At 36.1% G+C, this 15,344-nt stretch overlaps 1 pseudogene; it reads left to right on the top strand.

Annotated features, from left to right (window-relative positions):
* Positions 1–15,344, top strand: part of LOC104229292 (protein fluG-like) — a 55,498-nt pseudogene that overhangs the window by 29,545 nt on the left and 10,609 nt on the right.

A 15,344-nucleotide genomic window follows, 5' to 3' on the forward strand; every position in this document is an offset into this window, starting at 1 on the left:
GGATTACCTCTTGAAGCGTAAACACAACAAATCTAGGTCGTTCTCCAGTTCCTCAGTTGAAAACACACTAGCAGATTTCTACAGTCTTCTACTGTGTTACCCAAACAATAACCAAAAAAAAGAATTTTGGGTGGGCAAAATTCTAGTAGAAACCGCAGTCAGAATCATGTCAAAAACGTCCAGCCCTTATATCCATATATATAGCTGCGTTTTTTAGGTCAAAACCGTTTTCAAAACCTGTTAGGTTTCCTTCTCCCACTAAGGGACGGTTTCCACGTTTTCTTTCCCACTAAGTAACAGTTTCCACTATTTTCTATTATTTAGGCACAGTAGGGACCACAGAATTTAATTAACAAGGCTTCCTATTATGATATTAATTTCGAAATTCTGAAACTAATTTCCATCATAATAAATTACGAATTATTCCACTAAAAATTCGTAATTGCACTCCTTAGTTCAATTTCGAAATTCTTCCATAAAACCTTATTTAACTCCCCATGTTAAGATTCAGATACTAATCAATCAAATTAAATTACTGACTATTTAATTTATTGATTACTTCCTTTAGACTTACACTTAACTTATTTCATGTGTCGGATACAAAATCCACCGGCCGGGTTTACACATGAAAACTTATAAGCTTTCATAAAGGAGTATCATCAATCTCAAAATTGAGACATGGATTCCATCAACTAATTATTACTTCGCCAATGTATATCATTGTCATCCAATTTACCAGGCTTATTGACTCGCGAAAGAATCTCGCCTTTTAATAAATCAAAACAACAAGTGACATACACAGCTAATAATAATTATATCAGGATTAAGAGTATAAGTACATTAAATGGACTAGAGAAATTATTTTATAAAGTCAGTATAAAATACTCATCTCTACTTGATCCGTTCAATACATACAAAATGTACTAGCACAAGAAGTTGGAATTAAACCATTCCCATAATCAAGATAAATTATACTTAATCTTGTGCTACAATCATTCCGATGATTTGTCCAATTCCATCATTAGATTGTGAACATTAACTTTTATGTCTTACAAGAACCGATGATTTAATCTTCCGTGTATAAGCTAAACTCTATACACTAAATCATCTACTATGTAAGCAATGGACGCACAAACCAACACATGATCTATTTAAAATGAAACTTTATTGAATTTAAACAAGTAAATAAATAATTGTTCATAAAGAATACTATAACAATATGCATGGCTTATAGTATATTATAACAGTAATAAAGTACAACTTAACTATACGTTTCTGTTGCACAGATTTTTTTTTCAAAAAAATTTACAACATAACTTGTTCCAAAAATGGGAATTAGTTGTTCTGATATTGCAATGATTACTGGCTAAGGACATGGGCAAAAATGTGGTCATTTCCTTTTTACTTATATTGCTTTATGTTGGCTTATCATTCATTGCTTTATGTTTTTTTTTTTGTAGAGAGGCCTGAGGGAACTGACAGAACTATATGGCCCAAGCTTAAGCTTAAGCTTAGGTTTGCATACTGTTCTAGAAACTCGCCGGAGCTTAGGCTTGGAGCAGAGCGCTATTACTTGCTTCAGGGCTGCAAGAGTATCTACCATACTTATTGATGATGGAATTGAATTGGATAAAATGGTTGACATTGAATGGCACAAAAAAGTTGTGCCAATGGTTGGTAGAATACTCCGAATTGAACATCTAGCTGAAAAGATTCTTGATAAGGTAATGTACAAATCATTTCGTAGTATATACTATTGCATTGAGTTTAACTTTTGTACGTCGACAGCTATCAGGTCACTTTAATACCAAAAATCAACTGCAGATAAATTTTTATAACAAAGTATAGACTAGCAACCTGCTAGTTTCCTACACTTCTTTTTTTAACTGACAGTCTACACTGACAATGTAAAACTTTTACAAGGGTATATACGTTAAATCATATTGCAGCAGTTGAAAAGATGGAAAGTTAATGTGTTATTCTTTGGAATTAGGACTATTTTAGTGTTGTTTAGCCTGTTCTTTCACCATTTAGTGCCTCAATTAATAGAAAATGAGCCAAGATAGAAAATAGGGCCGTTTCGCATGGACCTGCCAAGTTTCAGGTCAATCGGAGTCCGTCAACTTTTGACCTCCGATTTTCTGCCCTAATTCAGCAGAACGTGTTTTTCCGTTTTACATGATAAAATTTCAATTTTCAGATTATTCTAACTCAACATCACCAATATTAAAAAAATACATCAAGTTTCCAGAATAATCAACACAACCCATAACAGATGATCACACCAAAAAAAACAGTGCAGGTTTTCAGAAAAACAAACTTTGCATGTAATTCAAAACTTGCATATAGAACATGATATTAATCCTTATGGTTTATCCTAATTATTTAATTAGACGTGAGTAAGCTCTGATACCAATTGATGGAATATATACCACAGCGGAAGCAATAACAGAATCTTATTCACGTGTAATCTAAACAACTAACATGTATGGAGATTTTAGGATTACCTCTTGAAGCGTAAACACAACAAATCTAGGTCGTTCTCCAAGTTCCTCAGTTGAAAACACACTAGCAGATTTCTACAGTCTTCTACTGTGTTACCCAAACAATAACCAAAAAAAAAGAATTTTGGGTGGGCAAAATTCTAGTAGAAACCGCAGTCAGAATCATGTCAAAAACGTCCAGCCCTTATATCCATATATATAGCTGCGTTTTTTAGGTCAAAACCGTTTTCAAAACCTGTTAGGTTTCCTTCTCCCACTAAGGGACGGTTTCCACGTTTTCTTTCCCACTAAGTAACAGTTTCCACTATTTTCTATTATTTAGGCACAGTAGGGACCACAGAATTTAATTAACAAGGCTTCCTATTATGATATTAATTTCGAAATTCTGAAACTAATTTCCATCATAATAAATTACGAATTATTCCACTAAAAATTCGTAATTGCACTCCTTAGTTCAATTTCGAAATTCTTCCATAAAACCTTATTTAACTCCCCATGTTAAGATTCAGATACTAATCAATCAAATTAAATTACTGACTATTTAATTTATTGATTACTTCCTTTAGACTTACACTTAACTTATTTCATGTGTCGGATACAAAATCCACCGGCCGGGTTTACACATGAAAACTTATAAGCTTTCATAAAGGAGTATCATCAATCTCAAAATTGAGACATGGATTCCATCAACTAATTATTACTTCGCCAATGTATATCATTGTCATCCAATTTACCAGGCTTATTGACTCGCGAAAGAATCTCGCCTTTTAATAAATCAAAACAACAAGTGACATACACAGCTAATAATAATTATATCAGGATTAAGAGTATAAGTACATTAAATGGACTAGAGAAATTATTTTATAAAGTCAGTATAAAATACTCATCTCTACTTGATCCGTTCAATACATACAAAATGTACTAGCACAAGAAGTTGGAATTAAACCATTCCCATAATCAAGATAAATTATACTTAATCTTGTGCTACAATCATTCCGATGATTTGTCCAATTCCATCATTAGATTGTGAACATTAACTTTTATGTCTTACAAGAACCGATGATTTAATCTTCCGTGTATAAGCTAAACTCTATACACTAAATCATCTACTATGTAAGCAATGGACGCACAAACCAACACATGATCTATTTAAAATGAAACTTTATTGAATTTAAACAAGTAAATAAATAATTGTTCATAAAGAATACTATAACAATACGCATGGCTTATAGTATATTCTAACAGTAATAAAGTACAACTCAACTATACGTTTCTGTTGCACAGATTTTTTTTTCAAAAAAATTTACAACATAACTTGTTCCAAAAATGGGAATTAGTTGTTCTGATATTGCAATGATTACTGGCTAAGGACATGGGCAAAAATGTGGTCATTTCCTTTTTACTTATATTGCTTTATGTTGGCTTATCATTCATTGCTTTATGTTTTTTTTTTTTTTGTAGAGAGGCCTGAGGGAACTGACAGAACTATATGGCCCAAGCTTAAGCTTAAGCTTAGGTTTGCATACTGTTCTAGAAACTCGTCGGAGCTTAGGCTTGGAGCAGAGCGCTATTACTTGCTTCAGGGCTGCAAGAGTATCTACCATACTTATTGATGATGGAATTGAATTGGATAAAATGGTTGACATTGAATGGCACAAAAAAGTTGTGCCAATGGTTGGTAGAATACTCCGAATTGAACATCTAGCTGAAAAGATTCTTGATAAGGTAATGTACAAATCATTTCGTAGTATATACTATTGCATTGAGTTTAACTTTTGTACGTCGACAGCTATCAGGTCACTTTAATACCAAAAATCAACTGCAGATAAATTTTTATAACAAAGTATAGACTAGCAACCTGCTAGTTTCCTACACTTCTTTTTTTAACTGACAGTCTACACTGACAATGTAAAACTTTTACAAGGGTATATACGTTAAATCATATTGCAGCAGTTGAAAAGATGGAAAGTTAATGTGTTATTCTTTGGAATTAGGACTATTTTAGTGTTGTTTAGCCTGTTCTTTCACCATTTAGTGCCTCAATTAATAGAAAATGAGCCAAGATAGATGTATCTTATTTAAAACATTATATGGTCTTTGCTCTTTTTCAATAGGATTGCTTCCCTCCTTGCTTTTATTTGTTTTGTCCGTGCTTTGCCTTAGAATTTGATTAATGTAAAAGGTTCTCTTGTAGACTGATAGTTCTAAGATCAGATGACCATTCATGAGGATGATATATTTGTTGGGGAAGCCAAATGTATATAGTGTGAATAAGTCACAATTATTATATCAAAAATTATGACAGCCACCAAATAATAAATAAGATAATAAAGCAACAATAAAAGGAACACCAGAATTTACGAGGTTCGACTAATTTTGCCTACTCCTCGGATACAGCCAATATTTTATTTCACTCCAAAAATACAGGTGAAATAATAATAAAGAGAGAAGATACAAATGCCTTAAGAAGATAAGAAGGCAAATGAGAGGTGTATTTAAATCCTAAACATTAGGCCTCCTTTTATAGGGTGAAGTACCAACCAAAATTGGTATTTCACCGATGTGGGATTTCTGCCATTCAACAAATCTCCACCTTGGCAAAATTTCACATCTTCAATTTTCTCTCAATAACAAAATTTTAGTTGTGTCTTCATCTTCAATCTTTAGTGTTCAACAATGTTGATCAAATCCAAACAATGTTGAAACTTGACCGCAGTTACCACTTTTGTCAGCATATCAGCAGGATTCTCTGTAGTATGAATTTTCTTCACCGTGACTCCACCTTCTTCTATGATTTCTCGTACGAAATGATACTGAACATCAATGTGCTTCGTCCTTGCATGATAAACTTGGTTCTTCGTTAATTGAATAGCACTTTGACTATCACAAAAAAATGTGATATTTTTTTGTTCAACACCAAGCTCCTTTAGCAACCCTTGAAGCCAAATTGCCTCCTTCATAGCCTCTGTAATAGCCATGTACTCTGCCTCTGTTGTAGACAAAGCAATTGTTGACTGCAAAGTAGACTTCCAACTAACTGGTATTTTTGCAAAAGTAAACACATAACCAGTAGTTGATCTTCGTTTGTCCAGATCACCCGCAAAATCTGAGTCACAGTATCCAACTACAGACTGATTCTTCCTGCTCAAAAACTAACCCAACATCTACAGTATTATGAATATACCGTAGAATCCACTTCACAGCTTGCCAATGCTCCTTTCCTGGATTATGCATATATCTGCTAATAACTCCAACAGCTTGTGAAATGTTAGGTCTCGTACAGACCATTGCATACATCAAGCTACCAACAACATTTGTGTATGGTACCTTTGACATATACTCTCGTTCAGCTTCATCCTTTGGCGACATAGTAGTACTTAGCTTAAAATGGGGAGCAAGTGGAGTACTAACTGGCTTAGTCTTTTCATCTATGCCAAAACGTTGTAGTACTCTTTTCAAATATTCTTTCTGAGATAAACAGAGTTTCTTTGAACGTCTATCTCTTATTATCTCCATGCCAAGAATTTTCTTTGCCTCACCCAGATCCTTCATCTCGAACTCCTTCTTCAGTTGAATCTTCAACTTATCAATTTCTTCTGAATTCTTGGAAGCTATCAACATATCATCAACATATAGGAGAAGATATATAAAGGAACCATCTTTAAGCTTGTGCAAATACACACAATGATCGTATTTGCTTCTCTTGTACCCTTGCCGCAACATAAACTCGTCAAATCGATTGTACTATTGTCTAGAAGATTGTTTCAATCCGTACAATGATTTTTCAAGTTTGCACACCATATTTTCTTTTCCAACAACTTTGAATCCTTCTGGCTGAGTCATGTAGATTTCCTCCTCCAAGTTTCCATGTAAAAACGCAGTTTTTACATCCATCTGAACTAGTTCCAAATCCAATTGTGCTACCAAAGCCAACATAATTCTAATGGAGGAATGTTTTACAACTGGAGAAAACACTTCATTGTAATCAATTCCCTCCTTTTGAGCATATCCTTTGGCCACCAATCTTGCTTTGTAGCGAACATCTACTTGGTTAGGAAATCCTTCTTTCTTTGCAAATACCCATTTGCACCCAATTGCTTTCTTTCCCTTCGGGAGATTGGCCAATCTCCATGTATGATTCTGATGAAGGGACTGTATTTCATCATTCATGGCAATCCTCCACTTATCTTCTTCTGAACTTTGGACTGCGTCTTTATAAGTGGTAGGAACATCATCAGCTACAATTGAGGTTGCACAAGCAACTGTCTCTATGAGACGAACAGGTTTCGTTATTGTTCTTTTTGGCCTGCTGGTTGCTATTGATTCAAGTTGTTGTTGAGGTTCCTGAGTTGGAATCTCCTCTACTGGCTCTCCTTCTAGAGGATAATCTTCATTTGTTTCCTCCTCTGCTTCTTGTGTAGGAAAAATAAATTTTCCCTCAAACTCCACCTGCTTAGAAGCATCTTCATTTTGTTTGGTATCTTCTGTTACCTTATTTACCATAGCAGATTCATCAAAGGTAACATCCCTGCTGAATATTACTTTCTTTGTCATAGGACACCATAAGCGATATCCTTTGACTCCAGAAGTAATTCCCATAAAAATAGCCTTCTTTGCCCTTGGATCCAATTTTGACTCTGTCACATGATAATATGCAGTTGAGCCAAACACGTGCAAAGAGTCATAATCTACAGCAGGCTTTCCATACCATTTTTCAAATGGTGTCTTGCCATCAATAGCAGCAGATGGTAGACGATTAATGAGGTGGCATGCATATGTAATTGCCTCAGCCCAAAATTCTTTGCCCAAGCCAGCATTGGACAACATACACCGTACCTTCTCCAGCAAGGTCCGGTTCATACGTTCTGCCACTCCATTCTGTTGTGGTGTATGTCTAACAGTGAAGTGTCGGACGATGCCATCATTTTCACAGACCTTATTGAAATGATCATTTTTGTATTCACCTCCATTGTCTGTGCGAATACACTTGATCCTCCTGCCTGTTTGATTCTCCACCATCGTCTTCCATTTGAGAAAAATTCCCAGCACTTCATCTTTGTTTTTCATTGTATACACCCACACTCTTCGGGAAAAATCATCAACAAAGGTTACAAAATAGTGCTTCCCACCCAATGAAGGTGTTTTGGAAGGACCCCAAACATCAGAGTGTACATAATCCAAAATGCCTTTAGTATTATGGATCGTTGTACCAAATTTAACCCTTGTCTGTTTCCCTTTGACACAATGCTCACAAAACTCCAAGTTGCAAGCCTTTACTCCTTTTAACAATCCTTGATCTGATAGAGTTTTCAAGGATTTTCCTCCAGCATGTCCCAAGCGCATGTGCCATAGCTTGGTTGCTTCTGCCTCTTTGTCGTCACTGGATGTTACTGTCGCTGTCCCAATAACTGTACTGCCACGATAGCGGTACATATTATTATTCTTCCGATTAGCCTTCATTACCACTAGTGCACCGGAGCATACTCTCATCACTCCATTTTCTGCAATGATTTTGAACCCTTTTGATTCTAGGGCTCCCACAGAGATGAGATTCTTCTTCAAATCCGGTACATATCGAACATCTGTTAATGTTCTGATCATTCCATCATGGTTCCTTAATCGTATTGAACCAATGCCATATGAGGTAAGAGGGCTGTTATCCGCTGTGTGGACGACTCCATATTCTCCTTCTTGAAATTCCACGAACCAGTCCCTGTTGGGACACATATGATAGCTACAAGCCGAGTCCATCAACCATATGTCTGATGATGTTGATGACTCTGTTGTAACTAATGAGAAGTCTGAATCATCACAATCAGCTACATTTGAATCCATAATGGCCTTTCCATTGTTATGTTTGGCCTTATTCTTCAACTTCGGACAGTCTTTCTTCCAGTGCCCTTTTTCTCGACAAAAGGCACATTCATCTTTGCTGGGTCTGGATCTTGACTTGGATCTTCCCTTCTTTGTCCTCGTTTGATTTTGAGGACGACCCCTCACAAACAGTGCTTCTCCTTCTCCGCCCTTCTGTTTTTCTCGCTTTCTTTGTTCATAGCTGTACAAAGCTGAACAAACTTCTCTGAGAGAAATTTCGTCATTTCCATGGAGTAGAGTAGTTTCAAGGTGCTCGTACTCATCAGGAAGTGACGCCAACAACATTAAGGCCAAGTCACCATCATCATAAGTTGTATCCATATTTTGCAAATCTGTGACCAACTTATTGAAACTGGTGATATGTTCATTCATCGTGGTACCAGGAACATAGGTGAAGTGAAACAGTCTCTTCTTCATGTACAATTTATTTTGACTATTTTTCTTCAAAAATTTATCCTCCAGTGCTTTCCATAATTTACTTGCAGAAGTTTCCTTTGTGTATGGATATTTCTGCTCTCTAGCAAGGTAGGATCGAATGGTACCGCAAGCAACACGGTTGATAATTCTCCAATCTTCTTCTCCAATAACATCTGGTTTCTTTTCTTCAATGGCCAGATCTAGCCCTTGTTGAAAAAGGACATCTAGAACCTCGCCTTGCCACATCCCAAAATGTCCGGACCCGTCAAAAATTTCTACCGCAAATTTCGCATTTGACACAATTCTTGTCATAAGCGAAGATGCCAATGATGACGTATTGTTGACACTTGATGTAGATTCTTCTTGTTTATTGTCTCCCATCTTTGACACAAATATTATTTAATAGCTGACGACACAAATCAAGATTATTTCCTTTCTGGTGTGGAAGATCAGACTAAGCTGCAACCACAGAGCATACTCAGACAGAACCTTGACTCAGTTACCAAGATAAATCTTTTCTGATGTGGAAGATCAGACTATGCTGCAACCACAGAGCATACTTAGACAGTACCTTGGCTCTGATACCAATTGTTGCGGAAGTCAAATGTATATAGTGTGAATAAGTCACAACTACTATACCAAAAATTATGACAGCCACCAAATAATAAATAAGACAATAAAGCAACAATAAAAAGGAACACCAGAATTTACGAGGTTCGGCTAATTTTGCCTACTCCTCGGACACAACCAATATTTTATTCCACTCCAAAAATACAAGTGAAATAATACTAAAGAGAGAAGATACAAATGTCTTAAGAAGATAAGAAGGCAAATGAAAGGTGTATTTAAATCATAAACATTAGGCCTCCTTTTATAGGGTGAAGTACCAACCAAAATTGGTACTTCAGCGATGTGGGATTTCTGTCGTTCAACAATATTATCAAACATTTTGTGCGATCATAAGATAGTCTTGGCATTGCTACTAGTGGAGGTTACAGTTTTCATATTGTGGATTACAGGTTTTTAAGATAATAAAGAAAAGATAGACATGAAATAGTACCAAAGTTTTGGCTCCCCTATGAATTAAAAACGATATTGGTAGGACATTGGGAAGAGAGGAAATGCGAGCTAAAAGAATAATGAATGAACATGTCCATGAACTAATGTGAAAATTATGAGCAAATTTTTTTAATCTCTTTTAAAGTAATGTCATAAGCGACTTGAATCTTCGATCCATCTGGAAAAGACCTGAATTTGTAGGCTCGCATATATAAAGAGGTAGTATAGGACAATATCATGCTTCATGTAGAACTATTTCTACTGCATGATTCATTGTCCAATTCTTTTACGGTATTAAATTACTGGTTGCTCTTTTGCTTTTAACGACTATGATGAAGTGGAGGGGCTTGAAGTTCTTGCATTGTTTGGGGTTGGTTGTTGTAACTATTGATATCACTTCCACAAGAATATTCTGTCTTTGTTATCTCTTTGTATCCCTATAGTAGATCTGATTATCTCTTTCTCCTGTTCTGTTCTATTCTAGGCTGCAGATGGAACAACATGGACACTGGATTCATTCATGGAGATTTTCACTAAGGAGTTGAAGTCATATCCTTTGAATTATGAGTCAATATATTCCAGAGTAGTTCAAAACATGTTTCTTTTTGATGTGTAAAAAGTTATGACTTCAGTAAGTTTTTCCTATTCGTTTCGCACAGTAGCTGATAATGTTGTTGCATTTAAAAGCATGGTTGCATGTCGTAGCGGCCTTGCAATTAATACAGAAGTCACTCAAAAAGAGGCTGAGGAGGGCCTGAGTGATGTTTTACGCGGTGAGTGTTGCAAGACGTTGGTTTGTAATGCATCATGATTGAGCAGCTGATTCTAATGGTTCCTGTCTTTCCAGCTGGGAATCCCGTCAGAATGTCGAACAAGAGCTTCATTGATTATATATTTATCCATGCTTTGCAGCTTTGGAGGTCGCTCAAAGTTATGACTTGCCAATGCAGATACACATGGGGTAACCAAAATAATGTTTTATATAGATAGCTTGATCTCATTTTCTTTCTAGCTTGTCACGGTATTTGATTGAGTCGACAGTCTTTAAGCCCTTTGTTATTATCGTATATTCCCAGTCCTTATAAGAAACATTGTTATGTTTCTTCATTTCAGTTTTGGGGACAAGGATTTTGATATGATGCTTGCTAATCCCCTTTATCTTCACAATCTTCTTGAGGATAAGAGATTCACTAATAGCCGATTAGTGCTTTTGCACGCGTCCTACCCATTCTCAAAGGAAGCTTCACATCTGGCTTCTGCATATCCTCAAGTAAGATCTTTAATCCTCTATTTGAAAATATTAACATGTAGAATTACCTACCAAATTAGAGACTTTTTTCACATCAATTGTTAATGATGAATTATTTCGCCTCGTGTCTCTGTAACATGGCCACTGTCTTCTATTATAGGTCTATCTTGATTTTGGGTTTGCAATTCCTAAACTTAGTTTTCATGGGATGATATCCTCAGTGAAAGAACTCCTGAAACTTGCTCCGATGAATAAGGTTGTTCATGTACTTAAAGATACATTGTTTTCCAGTTCAGGCTACAGATTTCCATATTCTCTTTCAGACATCATTAAAGAGCAAATATTTTCACTTTCTAATGTTTGGATATCAACAGGTTATGTTCAGCACTGATGTCATCGCGTTTGCTGAAGCCTTTTATTTAGGTTTGGCCAGAATTATTCTTATCTTGTATCCTTAAAGTATGACATGACAAGCATTTGCGACTGTCGGCTTTCACAAGATAAAAAAAATTAAAGTTTTGCTTCAGCTAATCTGAAATACCTGCTAAATCTGGCTAGCTAAGAAGTAGAAACACTTATGACAGGATGTCGTGTCCTTCTCCCACACTTCGTCTAACACAATTTTGTTAGAAGTTGGACAATATAAGATAAATGTTTGACTGTGTCCATATTTTTTCTGGTGTTTGATTGTCGACATGTGTGCTGAGGGTGTACCAAAAACAGTCTCTCTATCTTCTTAAGGTAGGGGTAAGGTTTGCGTGCACATTACCCTCCCAAGACCCCACTTGTGGGATTGTACGGGGTTTGTTGTTGTTGTTGTTGTTGATTGTCGACATGTGTCTTTGCTTATCCTGAATGTGCTATGCACATTAGGATGATATCAATTTAGGTTGCATAGTCAAATTACACAATAAAGATTCTTAAAATCAATTGAGAAACAATAGAATAGGAAGTAGAAGGAAGAAAGAGGATACCGAACACTGTCTATGGGAAGATAATGAATATAGACAATTGGTGATAGACTAACAAGGTTGCGGTGGAGTGGTTTATACTCCTTCATCCTTAACCAGAGGTCTCAGGTTCGAGCCTTGGGTGTAGAGTCGCCCTGTTAGGGAACGGTTTACCTCCAATGTGAGACTTCCTGCCATGAATCCGGATTTAGTTGGGCCTCCAGTGCGTGTACCGGACACCAGGTGGGAACCAAAGAAAAAAAAGAAAGAAACAATTGGTGATAGACAGTGTTAGAAAAACTTTTAAGTATGTCCGCAACACATCTATACTTCAGAATTAGACTATACCTCAGTTATTAGACACAGATATGCTCCTTAAATTGTGTTGTTCATGTGTATAGAGATCTGAATGACATACAAATATCTACTCTAGGTACATCCATATTCTGCTCATGTCTTTTCCATGAACCATTTTATGAGCAGTGTTCTGTCCACTCCATCCCATGCTACCTAACTCGATGGTTTTACCTATTGGAAAATTGAATTTGTGTTTTTAGTTTGTTAAACTAATTATGGAGTAACTAAAAATAATAGTTAATTCTACTTGCTGAGGTGAAAATGTGCGGCAAAGGCACATTTTCACTATGATCAAGTAAGTTATCATTCAGAAACTTGAAGGAAAAGTAAATTATTGCCGAACAATAATATCCAGCTTGAGTTGCATGCTAGCTGAATGAGTTCATCTTCTTCCCATCAGTATAACCTAAACTTGATTTCTAATGCAGGTGCAAAGAGAGCACGTGAAGCAGTATTCTCTGTTCTACGCGATGCGATGGTTGAGGGTGATCTTTCAATTACAAAAGCTGTGGCAGCCGTTAAAGATATATTTGCAGAAAATGCAAAGAAGTTTTACAAATTGCACAAACTTGATGTTTCTTCAAAAGATTCTGATATAGAACCTCATATACCGTCTCCCTTCATTAAGGAAGAGTTACATGGTTCATTAAAGGATTCTTCAACAGATTCTGATGTAGAACCTTGTATATCGTCTTACTTCCAGAATGAAGAGTTATATGGCTCATCAAAGGATGTTACCCTTGTTCGCATTATTTGGATAGATGCTTCTGGCCAACATAGATGCCGTGTAAGTTTTACCTTTGTCTTTAAGTTACTGCTTTTGCCTTATGATAATGAATTATTTAATGATATGCTTTATAATACTAAATCTTTGGTCCTCTTTGAGAAAATACAAAGAGTTTCAATAGCATACAAGCGGGTTAAAGAATTTTCAATGATAGCATCAACAAACAGGTGAAAGGTTGCGTAACCATAACAATCTGAAGAAAAATATCTACTCAACTTTGCTGTTTCATCTTACCTCAAATAGGGGGTTGTCATCAGCTAAAACAAAAGATGGTTCTTTATTTTGTGAAATTTGAGAATTTGATTTTGTGAAGCATTGAACACTTTGTAATCATATGTTGTGATTTCAACAAGCTTGCTAGTATTATTCCGCTTTCACTAAGAAAAGGGTGTACGCCGAAGCAATTAATGAGTCCAGCTATGACAATGCTTAGTATCTACTTCTCATTGTTAAGTTTTGAATTATGGTTTAAGAAGTTCTTGCACAGAGTATTTAAATGGATTTCCTTTTAATATTTTGTGGGTGCATTCTGTCTCTTGTGATGCTTTGGCTATGTTGAGTATTTGGTTGGATTATGATTCTTTGAATGTCGAAAATCCTGGTGGACATTATTTTATACCAAGTATCTTTAATTGTATCAGATGTATTATTCAGGTTAAATACAACAAGCTCATTAGTCAGTATAGTTTTCAGCCATTTTGATTACCTTCACTACATGATGTGGCATGTTGTTTGGAGCTTCCCTGTTCTGCCAAAGAAAACGTAATGATTTTTTTATTTTGTTCTGCATCATTTTCAGGGTGTTCCACGGCAGCGCTTCTATAGTTTCGTGAAAAAGCATGGTATAGGCTTACCTCGTGCATGTATGGGGATAAGTTCAATATCTGATTATCCCGTGGAGGACACTACTCTCACCTGTTCGGGTCTGTTCACAATTGTTCCTGATTTATCAACCAAATGCAGAATTCCATGGTACTGTTTCGACACCTGGCTAACATGTGTACTAAATCTGGTGAACCATGGGAATATTGTCCAAGAGAAGCTATACGCAGAATCTCTAAAATTTTAAAAGATGAATTCGGTTTGGTACGTTTACAATCTTGCCCAGCAAAGAGTTGAAAATGTTATTGGTCTGACACGTATCTACATTTTTCAGGTCATGACTGCAGGCTTTGAAGTTGAATTTTACCTTCTAGAGAGTGTAATAAAGTATGTGAGCCATAATATTTTTGTATCTAGTCTTCCATCATATATGTTTCTAGAGCTGTCCTCTATAGAACGTTACACTAAATATGTACAACTGAATCACACAGGAACGACAAAGAAGAATTTGAATCATCGGATCAGTACAGGAAGTGCCATACAGCAGCATTTGATGCTGCATCCCCTATGCTTCAGGAGATGCTCGGTTATCTTCAATCCTTGAAATTTTCTGTAGATTATGTAAGTTTCTATTTCCTTGAATGTTTGCTTACAAATTTGATGTTTCTCATGTTATCTGCAAACAGTACTGTAGCTAATTAGGAGATTTTAGAATGCATTTCCATTTATTCTGCTTGAGTTGAGCTTAGGAAGAGGTATTTTGTGCTTGCGCTATCGAGAGTATCTTCCGTGAGCTTCACCAGATAAATAAAACTAGTTTCTTTGCTTCGATTCTGCCCCTAAGTTAGCTCCTACTCCTCCTCTCACTGAAAAGGCATATAGTGAAAATACATGCTAACTATAGGTAGAAAGCGGGAACCAAATGTAATAGTACATGAAAATATTCGACTTCATATTTTAGAGTAGAGCTCAACTCAAGGACTTCAGGAAACATGTTGTACTACTATGATCTGTGTTTTCAATGACAATTCCTTCTCAAAGTAATATTTGATTTGCATGACACTTGTGATGATGCAATGCTAAAAATAATAAGGATAAAGATTTGTCTTCTGTTCCTAATCCCGCAGCTAATCCAATTGTGCTTATATCCTTTTATTAGGGTGTCCTACATTTGGTTGAGGGAACGAGTGTTGTCTCGTTATATAACAACAACATACCCACCCAATATAATATTACAAGTGGGGTCCAGAGAGAGTAGTTGTTATGCAGACCTTACCGTTACCTTGTGCAGGTAGTGTTGTCTCGTTATATGGTCTTTCCCAGTC

The sequence above is a fragment of the Nicotiana sylvestris genome, chromosome 2, assembly GCF_000393655.2.
Source record: "Nicotiana sylvestris chromosome 2, ASM39365v2, whole genome shotgun sequence".
Lineage (NCBI taxonomy): Eukaryota > Viridiplantae > Streptophyta > Magnoliopsida > Solanales > Solanaceae > Nicotiana > Nicotiana sylvestris.